Raw genomic sequence first — 14,135 nt, 5'->3', positions numbered from 1 at the left:
AACATTTGAACTGGACATAATGTAAGAAAATAAATGCACTTAAAAGGCCTGTATTTAGTGAAATTTTAATCAAATTTTAGGCCCAAAATAATAAAACGACAAAGTTTACTGAATGTAAATAGCTAAATTCGATATCGTTCTTATAATGAGTTACGTTAGTATTTTTTACACTCTTAAGCTTATTCATTAAATTTTTCTAAAGAAAACATTTTCAAAAACAGAGAAATGAGTGACGAAAAAGCCATAATTATAATTAATAATAAGCCACACTTATGTTAGTTTTAAATGCAGACTTAAAGTATATAAAAGTTAAAGTATATAAAGGCGCAAAATAAATTATCTCAGTCTTTGAGTTTTCCAATGAAGACTATTTACGAAAACAATCAAATTCAAATTTTTCATGAACTTGTGTTTGTTGGTTAAAATTAGTTTTATTATATAAAGTTTCATTTTCTAACTCGTTTTATCTATCCTGGACAAAGACGTTTTAAAGTACCCAACTAGTGTACGACTCGATAACCGAAAGGTTTTTTCCTGCACCAGGTCCTAGGATTAATTTGAGCACTTTTTGTCGTTCAATAAACTTTTGGGTATAAAAATAAAATTTTACACCAGTAACAAAAATTATCGTACACATAAAAGACTTTATTTAGAGTTATTAAATAAGTACTTAAAAGTAAAGAAATTTATTGTTTGTGCTTATAATTGTTTCAAGTTTATTTTTGTAATTCATTGTAGTAATTGTTATAAAATAAATAGTTCAATCGGTTCCGTATTACAGTTATACTAAAAGTTTTACTTAAATCTATCAATAGTTAGAATGCATCTTGGTATAAGCGTTTTATTTTTCTTCTTAAAAAAAGTGCTTAAAACCAAACATATTACTCACAGAAAAGTGTTTATTAAAAAAATTTTACACTTTTTAGATATATAGAAATTAAAAGATAAACATTTCTTTAATCAAAGTTAAATATCATCTCTTTTATTATGAAACAAGATTTTGCAAGATCTGTTGTATTTCTAAAAAACACAACTAAGCAAAAATATTTTTAGTGAATTAAGAACTGGTCTTTTCGCAAACAAAAGATCTTTTTAGATTGCAATCACAAGTCTGGACAACTTTTCCTCGCGGTCCATGGTGCTTGGTCTGTTCTCTGTCGTAACTCAAACATCTGCTGTTGAAGTTTCTGTTTTCGTTTTTGACCCAAAACACATCGAAAGTCTGTCCTAACGGCGAAATTGCGTTCCTAAAGTTTATTATAGTTATACATCTTACAAACATTTTTTTAAATGTGTTAACTCTTCTACAGTTAGTTGTTTTTTTGTTATTTTTACCGACTAAAAAGTATGCAATTATTTTTTAAAACACATCTGTAAACTATTAAGATAAAACTAAAATTAACTATCAAAAAATCATGTATATCATGTATTTTAAAACATCAAAATTTAAAAAGGTATTCATATAGTTTTGTTTGATACATAAAAGTTTAACCAAAAAAAGTATTCTCACTTACTTTAAATAGCAAGTTTATTAAACATTAATTTAAACTTTTTACGCTAAAGCTTAATAATAAATTTCACTCACTGGATGTTTCCTACAGAACTGGTGTAACTTTCACCCCAATAGACTATATTTCCGTTTTTAAAATCTAATTCAGAGTTGAAGCTGGCAACATCCCAACCATGGCCTCGTTTTTTGCAAGTACGAACGGCTTCATAGTAGGACTTACCCGTGTTGTAGTAGTTATAGTGGTAAGTTTTCTTGGTTTTGATCCCGCGTTTGCTAACATACTCATAATCCCAGTCGTATGCTTTTAAATGTCAATTCACTTAAGTCTCAATACATAAGTTAGAAAAATGTTATATTACTGCATGAATTATTTATCAAGGCTTGCGCTAATTCTAAAACTTACTTACATTATAGTAATTAAAAATGATAAGAAGCATAAATAAAAGTTCAGATGCACGAATTTAAACATAAGCTACCAAACTAAAACGTTCACTTACTGTGGCAGTAATCCCAGTCCAAAGCCGCGTAACCCCAAAAGCAAAACGGGTATTTCCCGTAAGTCAAAGCGTACTCTCCAAAAAACCAGAAGTCCAAGTCGTGGTAGTTCTTGGTGCAACTGGTTTTGTATTCAGGTATGAGCTGGTGGTTGTCCCACTGGTTAAAATCGCAAGTCCGACCGTTGAAAGTTTTAACTCTTAATCCCGAGAGTCCTGTTAATGTGATTTTTTTTCGTAATAATTTTCGAAAAAGTTTACTCAATGTGTTTTTTAAAGTAAAGTGTTAGGTGAAAATTGTTTTTCCATCAGTTATGTATAATAAGCTATCAGTAAGTTGTAGGATTTTTTTCTTTCAAATAAAAAATTGTAAATCTTGTACAAAAATTTATGTCAAAGTTTTGTGAAAGTAATATATAACTAAATAAAAAGATGTTGTGTTAGGAAAAGGGAAACATTAATAAACTTTTTAGTTATCTGTAAAATAATAAGGTAATATAAACAGTTAATTTGAAAGACAAGAACGAAATATTTTATAACTAATTAATTACTAGCCTTTGTTTATATAAAAAACTTAAACTAACAATAACTTCCCATTTAAAAAATTGCCAACAAACCTTTTGCATTGCCGCTTGAAAAAAATACTGAAGCAAGCACCTGTTAAAAATTGTAAACAAATTAAATCTATAAGTAATTTAACTTTGTATAAAGTACTATTAAATATTTTATTTTGAATACATAAGAAACGACTATTTTTTTTTAGCTTTAGAAAGTAGTCTTGTAGCTTTCAATGATTACAAATTATTGAATAAACCATCATTTTAAGAGTGAATTTTTTTAACTTTTTATAATTTTTGTTAATTACACGGCTAACATTAAAATTATACAAACTACTAGACAGAAAGTTTGATTATACTAAGCTATAATTATAAAAATAATGTTTAATAAAAAGTATAAACAACGTTTTTATTTACCAAGAAAGTTAGTAAAATGAATTTCATCGTACAATCTTTTATCGAATTATTTTGATAAAGATAAGTTAAAAAATGGACTATTTATACATATAAAATTTTATTTTATAGTGTAATCAGTAATGTTTAAAAAAAAAAACAAAGCATAATTTAAAATACAGCTGTTTCCTTTTACTTATTATGCGATAAAACAAAAACAAGGAAATGTATAACGTATGCTAATATATAACACTTTTTTTATTTCGTACTATATGAAAAATATATTTCAAAATCAAAATCAAGCAATAACATTTATATAAAACTATCATACTTATAAGTAAAATTGTTTAATTGCATACAGTATATTTTAATGATTCATAAGTTTAGTGCGGCTTATAAACAAATAAAAACTTCAAACTGAAGTAAATACTAACCTGAAAAAATTTAGTTGTTTTTTTACATCCTATCAACTAAAACGATAATACTTTTCTGTTAAAAATACTTTGATATGTGCAGTTAAACAAAACAATTTACCTTTTAATTTGATAAATAAACTTTTACTAATTTTAGTACATTTTTATGATGTATGCTTTTAGGAAAAATAAAGCTAAAACTTATTTAAGCATACAAATTCCACAGCTTAAACATTTAGTATAATTTAATGCCAAATCTACTTTTTTATTTAATACAGTTTTTGCTCAAACTAAGACACTAATAAAGCATAAAATTCTGATATACAGTTTAAATTAGAACGACTCGGATAAATAAAAATATATTGATTCTGTTTATTAAATGTTAATTAAAGTCTTTGTATACTCAAGTTTACTAAATAAATCCCAAAAAGCATAAAGGTTATTTAGATGTTAATATTTTAATAGTGAAACTACTACTTTAAATTTAATACTTGTAAAATTAATATTTAAATGTGTAAACTTAAGTTGTACTCATTTTGGTATTTATTTTAACAAAATATAACCGAATACTATTCGGTCAAAAACATATTCCGTGCTAAAAACTATTAACCAACCAAGTAAAATGTTAGTTATAAATAAGTATAAATAAACTTAACAATAAATTAGAATTAGCGTTAAAGACTTGTAAAGACTTCAGTAAGCCTTCCAAAAATTTTCCAAATATTTGATTAAAAGTACTATTTAGTATAAAAAAAATTACAAAAATCTTTTAAACTATTCGTGTTTGCGGCTTAAACTTATTTTGTTTTAATATTAAGTTAGTTTTAATTTTGCTAAAACGGTGTTTTTGGTAATGAGTGCATATATTTTGTCTTTCGCTTTTGTTTAGTGTTATATTCTTGTCTGATTTATCAATTTCTATTCTATAGAAGTTACAAAGTTTGCAGCCGAATTTAGTATTGAATTTAGATTTTGTCCTGTTTAATATTTCCCATTTAATTTTGTAGTCTAAATTGTTATCTTTTAAATTCCAAATGTAGTTTTCCAGCTCTGTTGTATGTCTTTTGTCAATATTGTCAAATGACGATTTGTGGTTTCTGTATCTTTGTTTGAACGGATTTCCTGTGGATCCTAAGTACTGTTTTGTTTGATGTTATTGCTGCATAACATAACACTGAACATGACACTAAACAAAAGTGATAGACAAAATATATGCATTCATTACAAATAATACTTTTGTAGCAAAATTAAAACTAACTAGATATCAAAACAAAGTAAAATTAATTAGCTCTATATATTATGTTTGAGACTAGACACTGATTGTTTAAAAGGCAAGGTTTTTTGCGGCAATTGCAAAGTTTATCTTTTGTGGTGCTTTTATTGGCTTTATTGTTTTGGTTTAATGTCTTATTGTTGTGTGCTTTTATTTTGCTTCTGAAATTACTTGTATAACTGTGACATTTTAGTTGTGTTGCGGTTGAATATTTTATTATATGGATGGTTTTCATCAAAGGATGTGGTAATCAGATTAAAAAATTGGTTGCCTATTTCATAACTTACGTTTAGACTTAATATAGGGTTGAAAAATATTATATCTCTTTTTCTTTGTCTTTTATTTATTTTTTATAGAATGGTCTTATCGTATTTTAAGGTATCTTTGTAATTGGCTGAAGTTAATGCTTTTTGGTATTCACTTTTTACATTATAAAAGATTCTTCATTGTTAGACAGTTTTATTAGTCTTCTGTTTATTCGGAAGTATATCGGGGGTGATTGGAGTTGTTGTTTACGTATAACATTTTTGAGTTTGATTTGTTGCAGGGTAACTTGAGTTTAATATGCTTAAGGATACATCTAAAAAATCGTTTTGGAATAATCCGGATTCTATTGTTATTTTAAAAACGTTTTGTTGAAATAAGCTGATTAAATATTTAGCAGTGTTTTCAGCTGATCTCGGTGATTTGCTTCTTACTATCCCTAGTCCGTCATCTTTATATAATTTGAATTCATAATCTATAAAAATCTTACTTTTATTGATTTTATTCAGTAAAAATATCCCTATTAAATCGCGAATTTCTGCCTCGTTAAATGATCCCATATTTACATTAAATAATTGGTTTGAATTTTTTTTCCAAGGTTTGGTTTTTATTTGTTAAAATTGCTTTACAACAGTTTATTATTAGATTCATTTCTTGGTCCAAGGGTTAGGGATAACAGTGATAGTAAAAAAAAAAAATTAACCCGTGCAAAAGTATTTTCGTGCATTTTTGTGAACTCGTGCAACTTTGTACGCTCGCGCAATTTAGGAAGCTACCTACTTATTTTAGTTTTAAATGCAGACTTACCTTGTAATTTAAATAAACATAAAAAATTATCAAAAGTGCAGCCGTGTTTAGAAATTCTTCAAGTTTATAAACGATTCTTCTTTAAATTTAAAATAAATATCAATCATCTCGGACTTTGAATTTTAAACTAAATAATATTTACGATTACAATTAAATTCTACATTTTCTTTGAAATTGTGTTTGTTGGTTAAAATTAAAAATCTACCGGAACTAATTAAAAGATGTAATGCTAATTCGTACAATATTTATTCTTCACTAAAACATTTGAATTCAAAACACCAAAAATAAATTTCAAAGGCTACAAAATCATCATTTAATAAAACAGTCAGCGATAGTTAGTCCCTAACTCCGAAACAAATAAGCTAACAGCAATGATCCAAGCTAGTATTGAGAATTATCGCCCTGTTTAACAATGGAAACAAACAATCAAAAAGCAATCTAGTTTCATAAAAAAATTATGATTGCTGTGGACAACTAAACATTTTTAATTACTAGCGATCAAGGTTCCATAGACCTGTTGGCTGCTTTAGAGCCAGGTTACTTAAATCTGAGCACTAAGTACTTCACTGACACAATGCTTCCTCAGACTTATGAAATTTTTAAAGATAAAAATACATACTGAGTTATCAGAAGCTTCGTTTTTGTTATTTAAAAGTACCATATGGGCAAATTCGAAGACAAAGACATCATATATATTTTTATAACAGCGCATTGGTTAAATAAAAGCTTTGAGTTCAAACATCGAGCTTTGCACTGTAAGATAGTAGAAGGTTCTTACACTAACTTTAATACCTTGAAAACATAGATTCTTGAATTTCGGGAATTAATATGAACCGTATTTACCTTTTCTGCGCGAAAGTGCATTTACCATGAAGGCTGCTATGTTAAAGTTAGAATCCTCATCATCATTATGTTTTGTTCACACGCTTCAACTGATAATTAAAGATTCACTGTTTTTAGAAAGTAACATAAGTGTGTTAATAGCCAAGCCCGTCAAACTATTGGCCTTTTTTGCCATTCTTCTACAGCGTGCGAGAAACTAAAAATATCCAGGTCACTTTAGGTTCATCAGTGCAAAAAGCCTTGTTACTTGTGCAAGATGTTTAAACAAGGTGGAACCCAACCTACCTAATGCTGAAAAGATTAGAAAAATTAAAAACAAGTGTCCAGAACTACGTGGCTGACAACAAATTTAAACAAGAAAATATTCTTACAGCTGATGAATGGAAACTTGTTAGCCTCCTTGATGAACTGCTCGAACCTTTTTATTTAGTAACGCAGAAGTGTAGTAATAACAACAAATTGCTTTCAAGTGTAATCCCGCTTGCAGGAGTACTAAAAAAGTGTTTTATCATAAAGCTTATAGTCCACCAGGTCTAGATCAAAGTAGTTCTACAACCTTATCTGCTGAAGAACTTAAAAAAGCTGAAGTTTCAAGAACTCAAACAAGAAAAGATACACACATCTTTCCAGGTTTGCAAGAAGGCATTTTTCGGCACCACCATCTTCTGTTTATTCTGAAAAGTTATTTTCAGAAGCCGGTAGCTTGTACGAACAAAAGCGAAATCGTTCGTTTACAAAAACCGGCAACTATTTTTATTTTTTCATCACAACTTGAAAGGTCAAGAATAGGTTTCTTTGTAGCTTAATGGCGTTGATATGAGTAATTGTTATTTACTAGATTATTTACTTTTAGACTGTAAACAGTAGCTTAAGTAGTTATTATAAGTAAAAGTTTATGTAAAGCAGTTTAAGATTTAATTTTCTTTTACATCATACAAGTACAAAATTCAAAGTTATTCGTATAAGTAGCTTGAACTTTAACAGTTTAAATGAGATAAAGTATAGGTAGATTTTTTTTACGACGTTCTTTTTCCTAGTGTTCAAATAAAACATTTAGACAATAAAATTGTGTTTTTTTGACAAAATATTTTTATTAAATAACTTTTACTAATTTATGGTATTATAATCATTGAATTTTATAAGTTTGTTCTCTATTGAAACTACATAAAATTTAAAACATTTAACATCCGGAATTAGCCGGATCTTAACTTGAAAAATTAGAACCGGGTCCGGCCGGATCTTAAATAGTGGAACCGGTAAATCACTAGTTAAAATTAGTTTTATTAAATAAGTTTCATTTTTAAACTTGTTTTATCTGTCCTGGACAAAGAAGTTAAAAAGGTATCCAAGTGGTGTACAACTCGATAACCGAAAGGTACTTCGTGTACCAGGTCTTAGGACTTAATATTTTGAGCACTTTTTCTGTCGTTCAATGAACTATAATATCATATTGACACTTAAATATAAAAATAAAATTTTACACTAGTAACAAAGTTATCGTACACATAAAAAGCTTATTTTTAAATTATAAAAAAGTACTTATAAGTAAAGAAAGTTATTGTTTGTGCTTAGAATTCTTTAAAGTTAGAATTGTTTTGTAATTTTTTTATATAATATGATGTGTAGTAATTGTTATAAGGAAAAATAATTCAATTGGTTCCGTGTTTTAGATAAACTAAAAGTTTTACTTAAATATATCAATAGTTATAATGAACTATAGTATAAGTGTTTTATTTTTTCATTAAAGGAGTGTTTAAAACCAAACATATAACTCACAGAAAAGTATTCATTAAAAAATTTAACACTTTCAAGATATATATAAAAATTGAAAAAAAAACATTTCTTTAATCATGAGTTTATCAACTCTTTTATTAAGAAATAAGAATTAGCAAGATCTGTGTATTTCTAAAAAACACAACCAATCAAAAATATTTTTAGTGAATTAAGAACTGGTCTTTTCGCAAACAAAAGATCTTTTTAGATTGCAATCACAAGTCTGCACAACTTTTCCTCGCGGTCCATGGTGCTCGGTCTGTTCTCTGTCGTAACTCAAACATCTGCTGTTGAAGTTTCTGTTTTCGTTTTTGACCCAAAACACATCGAAAGTCTGTCCTAACGGCGAAATTGCGTTCCTAAAGTTTATTATAGTTATATATCTTACAAACATTTTTTTAAATGTGTTAACTCTTCTACAGTTAGCTTATTTTTTTTACTTTTTTATATTGATTAAAAAATATGCAATCATTTTTTAAAACACATCTGTAAATTATTTAAATAAAACTATAAGTAACTATCAAAACAATATGTAGTCAAAAACATTAAAATTAAAAAAAAAAGTATATGGTTTCGTTTAATACATATAAGTTTAACCAAAAAAATGTTCTAACTTACTTTAATTAGCAAGTTTATTAGACATTAACTTTTTAATTTAAAGCTTGATATTAAATTTTACTCACTGGATGTTTCCTACAGAACTGGTGTAACTTTCACCCCAATAGACTATATTTCCGTTTTCAAAATCCAATGCAGAGTTGAAGCTGGCAACATCCCAACCATGGCCTAGTTTTTTGCAAGTACGAACGGCTTCAGAGTAGGACTTACCCGTGTTGTAGTAGTAATAACGGTAAGATTTTTTGGTTTTGATCCCGCTTTTGCTAACATACTCATAATCCCAGTCGTATGCTTTTAAATGTTAACTCATTTAAGTCTCAATACAAAAGTTAGAAAAATGTTATATTACTGCATGAATAATTTATCAAGGCTTGCGCTAATTCTGAAGTTTAATTTCATAAAAGTAGTTCAAAATGTTATGTAGCACAAATAAAAGATTAGATGCACAAATTTAAACATAAGCTACCATAAAGAACGTTCACTTACTGTCACAATAATCCCAGTCCAAATACGCGTGACCCCAGTAGCAAAACGGGTAATACCCGTTATTCAAAACGTACTCTCCCCACAAGTCCAAGTCTTGGTAGTTCCTGGTGCAACTGGTTTTGTATTCAGGTATGAGCTGGTGATTGTCCCACTGGTTGAAATCGCAAGTCTGACCGTTAAAAGTTTCAACTCTTAAATTCGAGAGTCCTGTTAATGTAAAAAAAATTTTTTAGTTTACTTTCCAAACAAGTTTATTTTAAAGTGTTTTTTAAATGTTTAAAAAAATGCAAATCTTATACAAAAATTCATGTCAAAATGTTATGAAAGTAATATATAACTAGATAAAAAGATGTTGTATTAGGAAAAGGGAAACATTAGTTAACCTTTTAGTTATCTGTGAAACAATAAGTTAATATAAACAGTTAACTAGTTCAAATAACAACAGTATCAAGAATGAAATGTTTTATGAATAATTGATTACTAGTTTTTCGTTTTTGTAAAAAAGCATAAACTAACAAAAATTTCAATAAAAAAAATTGTCAACAAACCTTTTGCATTGCCGCTTGAAAAACATACTGAAGCAACCACCTGTCAAAAATTGTAAACAAATTAAACTTATAAGTAATTTAAATTTAATAAAATAAATCAAATACTTTATTTTGAATACATAATTAACGACTTTTTTTATTTAGCTCTAGAAGGTACCCTTGTAGCTTTCATTGATCACAAAAAGTTGATTAAACAATCATTTTACGAATGAATTATTTTAACTTTTTATAATTTTTGTTAATTACACGGCTAACATTAAAATTATACAAACTACTAGACTGAAAGTTTGATAATACAAAGCTATAGTTGAAAACTATAAAAAACGTTTTTATTTACCAAGAAAGTAAGTAAAGTGAAATTCATCGTACTACTTTTTATCGAATTATTTTGATAAAGATAAGTTTAAAAATGGACTATTTATACATATAAAATGTTTGTTTATAGTGTTATCAGTAATTTTTTTAAAATAAGCAAAGCATAATTTAAAATACAGCTATTTCCTTTTACTTATTGTGTATTGCAACAAAAAAAAGGAAATGTTTAAAGATATAAAGTATATTTTAATGATTTATAAGTTCAGATCGGTTTATAAAAAAAACAAACTTAAGTAAATATTAACCTAAATGAGTTTTGTTGTTTTTCTAAATCCGTCAACTAAAATAATAACACTTTTCTACTTATTATACTTTAATATGTGCATTTAAAGTAAAAAGGTTATTTGATAAACTAAATTTTACCAAGTTTAGTATACTTTTATGTTGTATGCTTTTAGAAAAATAAAGCTTAAACTTATTTTAGGATACAAATTCCACAGCTTAAACATTTAGTATAATTTAGTGCAAAATCTACTTTTTAATTCAGTACAGTTTTTTTTCTCAAACTAAAACACTAATAAAGTAAAACCTTTTGATATACAGTTTAAATGAAAATGACTTGGACAATTAAAAAAATATTAACTTTGTTTATTAAATGTTAATTCAAGTAATTGTATACTCAAGTTTACTAAATAAGTCCCAAACCATAAAGGTTATTTAGATGTTAATATTTTTATAGTGAAACTACTACTTTAAATAAAAAAATTGTAAATTAATGTTTAAAAAAGTAAACTTATATTATACTCATTTAGGTACTTTTTTAATAAAATAAAACCGTATACTGTTTGGTCAAAAACATATTCTGTGCTTAAAACTATTAACCAACCAAGTAAAATGTTATATATTAAATGAAATTTATTAATAACTGTTTTTGCTTTTATGTTGTTAGTTGTTCATTGTAGACTTTGGAATTAGCTTTAAAGACTTGTAAAGACTTCAGTAAACCTTCCAAAAAAAATTCCAAATGTTTGATTAAAAGTAATATTTAGTATAAAAAGTAAATTTAAGTAGAACAAAAAATAACATAAAACGAAATACTAGACAAAACCGATACTTTAAACAAATGAAGATGCTGTAATTTAAATTTATAAGCTTAAAATTTAAAAACAGATGTGGAAAACTTTTGTGTCTTTAGTAAATTATCTCGGTCTCTTTGACTTTGAGTTTTGTTGTTAGTTCCACTGTTTTCTCTTTGCCCGTCATTATTAATATTTCCTTCAAACAACTTCTACAAACCACTGCTTGACACCTGCGATGAATTGAGAAGTTTGCTCTTTGAAAAGTTTAAGAAATTTATGCTCGTTTAGGAAAGTTAGACCCTTCCCATAGTTACAAAAGTTATCTGAAAGTAAAGCCCTAGCAACTTTAAACCTGTCAGCAACAAGCAATTCACCAGCTTCAACGAGTTTTACCATTCCATTTCTAATTCAATAGAAAAAAAAAAAAAAAAAAAAAAAAAAACATCGGCGAAAGTCAGCAGAGCAGAAGCCTGGACTTTCGTTTGCCGTGAGACAAGCTCAAGTTTAACAATAGGGTTGATCACGCCAATTCGATCATCAGACCACAAGTTGAAACTTGTGGTCTGATGATCGAATTGGCGTGATCAACCCTATAATTCAATAGAACTTATAAAATACAAGTTTTGACGATGAATGTTTATTATAAACAGTAATCCTAGATATAGTACTAAGTAATATTTATGTTTAACTTTTTTCATTGCTTATTTTTACTTCTATATAGTATTGTTTATTGAACGACTAAAAGTACGCTCAATAAGTTTGGTTTAAGGACCTGGTGTACGAAAAAACCTTTTAGTTATCGAGTCTCACACCAGAACAGTTTAATTCAAAGTCATGTCCAGTACATATATGTTTAAAAATATATTTATTTGATTAAATAAAAAACAATAGTTTAGACAACCGTTTTGTATATGAGATATAAAACCCCATACACTCTTTAGTAAGCTAAAGTTTATTACAATGTCAAACAGAAATTTAGAATTTGAAAACTTTCATAATAATTATGACGTAGTATTAATAGATAGAGTTTATTGTACAGGAAGCTGAGTTTGAAAAAATACGCTGAACTTGTTAATTTGTGCATTTTGGAAAGTTTGGAAAAAGAGATATTAGAAAAATGTTTTAAACAATTACAAAAATCTTTTAAACTGTTCGTGTTTGCGGCTTAAATTTATTTTGTTTTATGTTAACTTAGTTTTAATTTTGTTAAAAAGGTGTTTTTGGTAATGAGTGCATATATTTTTTCTTTCGCTTTTGTTTAGTGTTATATTCTTGTCTGATATATCAATTTCTATTTTCTATTCTATAGAAGTTACAAAGTTTGCAGCCGAAATTAGTATTGAATTTAGATTTTGTCCTGTTTAATATTTCCTATTTAATTTTGTAGTCTAAATTATTATTTTTTAAGTTCCAAATGTAGTTTTCCAGCTCTGTTGTATGTCTTTTGTCAATATTGTCAATTGATGATTTGTGGTTTCTGTATCTTTGTTTGAACGGATTTCCTGTGGATCCTAAGTACTGTTTTGTTGTTTTATTTAATGTTATTATTGCATAACATAACACTGAACAAATTTCTTAAGTATTTTAACTTTTTTAAATAAAGAATAAAATGACATATATATATTTAAAGTAGTAATCTACTTAAAGAAATATTCGTATCTGAAAATTTTAGATCGGTAGATCATTAATTTAAAATTAAAAATGTAGGATAAAACAAAAGTAAATGTTTAGTTTTAAATGTTATTAAAAGTAACAAAAAACTACAACAACTTCTAAAAGATATATTTTTTGCTTTTTTGTCAACTTTGCAGTATTAACTATCCTTTATTCTGTAGGTGTCGTAACTACAAACTTTTTTTTTTTGTTAAAACAATTTCAAAGCTTTTTTTACAACATTTTAGGATAAAAAATACATGCGTACCTAGTCTAGTTATTGGATTATCATTATATTATAGGAGTTAATCGAATCGTAACGAATCAACTTACGGATGCTAAATTAGCCGCTTAAAAACTACATAAACCAAAAATTATGCTATTAGAAAAAGTATAAATTACTGCAGAGTGCAGAACATTTAAAAAAATTTTGTTACATATAAATGTTATAAGTAGAGTTTTTCTACTCGAGTTTTTAATTCACTTTTACAACATCCAATTTTAAAATGATATGAGTTACTTAGGTAAAACAAACATGATATGATATACTATCTTCTCATTCTTTTAATATCCTTAAAATGTTTAAGCTATGTTTTTATTTGATAAAAGTTACAACTGTTAACATGAACACATACATCGGGAACAAATATATTATTTCTTATTTCAACATCATAAAAAGTCGTTTTATTCTTTTTGGTAGTGTGATTTGGTTGCTAGAAGCTAGATCATACAACAATTTTCTTTAGCTTATTCTAAACCACAAAATTCAAATAATACTATTTAAGAGATGTTTTAAACTTTTTAGTAGAAAAGTTAGCTACTTTTATATTTTTTTGGAGTTGCTTATGTTGTCTGTGTGATCATATTGTTTTATGATAGTTCAATAAAGTGTTTTGTTATAGTTAATATTTTTATAAGTTTGGTTTTTTACATGTTTGTCTTATTTTAAAGATCAATAACTTTTTTTTTCTACTTTTTTTACTTAAATAAGTTTTTGTTATACAAAAGTATAAAGTAGTAAAGTTTACTAAATTCCATATGGAAGGCAGAAATAAAAAAGACAAAAAGAGATTATTAAATTACAAATATATCTTTTTCAACAATTCTCA

The sequence above is a fragment of the Thalia democratica genome, chromosome 1 (genome assembly GCF_965202585.1).
Source record: "Thalia democratica chromosome 1, ktThaDemo2.hap1.1, whole genome shotgun sequence".
Taxonomy (NCBI): domain Eukaryota; kingdom Metazoa; phylum Chordata; class Thaliacea; order Salpida; family Salpidae; genus Thalia; species Thalia democratica.
This window is presented reverse-complemented; position numbering follows the sequence as displayed.